We start from the raw sequence: 2,500 nt of genomic DNA, 5'->3' as shown, positions 1-2,500 counted from the left end.
CAGAGGTCGATGGATCGAAACCATCCTCAGCTAAGCTTGTTTCACTTTTATTTGTGCCCAAGTGCTTCAAGACAAGTTAGAAATTTGTGCAAGAATCATGTTATGTTGAAAAGACCAGTGCACAAGCTTTACATCAAGACAAGCAGAGTGGCGCAGCGGAAGCGTGCTGGGCCCATAACCCAGAGGTCGATGGATCGAAACCATCCTCTGCTAAGCTTGTTTCACTTTTATTTGTGCCCAAGTGCTTCAAGACAAGTTAGAAATGTGTGCAAGATTCATGTTATGTTGAAAAGACCAGTGCACGAGCTCTACATCAAGTCAAGCAGAGTGGAGCAGCGAAGCGTGCTGGGCCCATAACCCAGAGGTCAATTGGAACGAAACCATCCTCTGCTAAGCTTGTTTCACTTTTATTCGTGCCCAAGTGCTTCAAGACAAGTTAGAAATTTGTGCAAGAATCATGTTATGTTGAAAAGACCAGTGCACGAGCTCTACATCAAGTCAAGCAGAGTGGCGCAGCGGAAGCATGCTGGGCCCATAACCCAGAGGTCGATGGATCGAAACCATCCTCTGCTAATCTTGTTTCACTTTTATATGTGCCCAGGTCTTGCAAGACAAGTTAGAAATGTGTGCAAGAATCAAGTTATTTTGAAAAGACCAGTGCACGGGCTCTACATCAAGGCGAGCAGAGTGGTGCAGCGGAAGCGTGCTGGGCCCATAACCCAGAGGTCGATGGATCGAAACTATCCTCTGCTAAGCTTGTTTCACTTCTATATGTGCCCAGGTGCTGCAAGACAAGTTAGAAATGTGTGCAAGAATCAAGTTATGTTGAAAAGACCAGTGCATGGGTTCTACATCAAGGCGAGCAGAGTGGCACAGCGGAAGCGTGCTGGGCCCATAACCCAGAGGTCGATGGATCGAAACCATCCTCAGCTAAGCTTGTTTCACTTTTATTTGTGCCCAAGTGCTTCAAGACAAGTTAGAAATTTGTGCAAGAATCATGTTATGTTGAAAAGACCAGTGCACAAGCTTTACATCAAGACAAGCAGAGTGGCGCAGCGGAAGCGTGCTGGGCCCATAACCCAGACGTCGATGGATCGAAACCATCCTCTGCTAAGCTTGTTTCACTTTTATTTGTGCCCAAGTGCTTCAAGACAAGTTAGAAATGTGTGCAAGATTCATGTTATGTTGAAAAGACCAGTGCACGAGCTCTACATCAAGTCAAGCAGAGTGGAGCAGCGGAAGCGTGCTGGGCCCATAACCCAGAGGTCAATTGGAACGAAACCATCCTCTGCTAAGCTTGTTTCACTTTTATTCGTGCCCAAGTGCTTCAAGACAAGTTAGAAATTTGTGCAAGAATCATGTTATGTTGAAAAGACCAGTGCACAAGCTCTACATCAAGTCAAGCAGAGTGGCGCAGCGGAAGCATGCTGGGCCCATAACCCAGAGGTCGATGGATCGAAACCTTCCTCTGCTAAGACTTCTGCGCTTGTATATATGACAGAGCCCCCAAAAAAGAGAAATGTTCAGAGCCTGTTTGTGAAAACCTAAAGTCCCTTGGTCCTCTCACAAAAGTTGTTCATCCAGAAGCTGAATGAGATGAAGACCTAAAAGAAAAAGTAAGCAGCTGCATGACAGCCCCAGTGGCCTAATGGATAAGGCACTGGCCTCCTAAGCCAGGGATTGTGGGTTCGAGTCCCATCTGGGGTGACTTTCAGCAGAGTGGTGCAACGAAGCCGTGCTGGGCCCATAACCCTGAAGTTGATGGATCGCACCATCCTCTGCTGATCTTGTTTCACTTTTATATGTGCTCAGGTGCTGCAAGACAAGTTAGAAATGTGTGCCAGAATCAAGTGATGTTGAAAAGACCAGTGCACGGGCTCTACATCAAGGCGAGCAGAGTGGTGCAGCGGAAGCGTGCTGGGCCCATAACCCAGAGGTCGATGGATCGAAACTATCCTCTGCTAAGCTTGTTTCACTTCTATATGTGCCCAGGTGCTGCAAGACAAGTTAGAAATGTGTGCAAGAATCAAGTTATGTTGAAAAGACCAGTGCATGGGTTCTACATCAAGGCGAGCAGAGTGGCACAGCGGAAGCGTGCTGGGCCCATAACCCAGAGGTCGATGAATCGAAACCATCCTCAGCTAAGCTTGTTTCACTTTTATTTGTGCCCAAGTGCTTCAAGACAAGTTAGAAATTTGTGCAAGAATCATGTTATGTTGAAAAGACCAGTGCATGAGCTCTACATCAAATCAAGCAGAGTGGCGCAGCGGAAGCGTGCTGGGCCCATAACCCAGAGGTCGATGGATTGAAACCATCCTCTGCTAAGCTTGTTTCACTTTTATTTGTGCCCAAGTGCTTCAAGACAAGTTAGAAATGTGTGCAAGATTCATGTTATGTTGAAAAGACCAGTGCACAAGCTCTACATCAAGTCAAGCAGAGTGGCGCAGCGGAAGCGTGCTGGGCCCATAACCCAGAGGTCGATGGATCGAAACCATCCTCT

The 2,500-nt window shown here is 47.1% G+C and overlaps 1 non-coding gene across 1 annotated transcript; it reads left to right on the top strand.

Annotated features, from left to right (window-relative positions):
* The first annotated feature begins 1,634 nt into the window (after positions 1–1,634).
* trnar-ccu (transfer RNA arginine (anticodon CCU)) lies at positions 1,635–1,707 on the top strand. The gene has a single exon. It is a non-coding gene; the product is annotated as a tRNA-Arg (tRNA).
* The last annotated feature ends 793 nt before the right edge of the window (positions 1,708–2,500 follow it).

This window comes from Garra rufa, chromosome 1 (assembly GCF_049309525.1).
Source record: "Garra rufa chromosome 1, GarRuf1.0, whole genome shotgun sequence".
NCBI classification, from domain to species: Eukaryota; Metazoa; Chordata; class Actinopteri; order Cypriniformes; family Cyprinidae; genus Garra; species Garra rufa.
The sequence above is the reverse complement of the archived record's forward strand: the minus strand, read 5'-3'. Positions and strand labels throughout refer to the sequence as shown.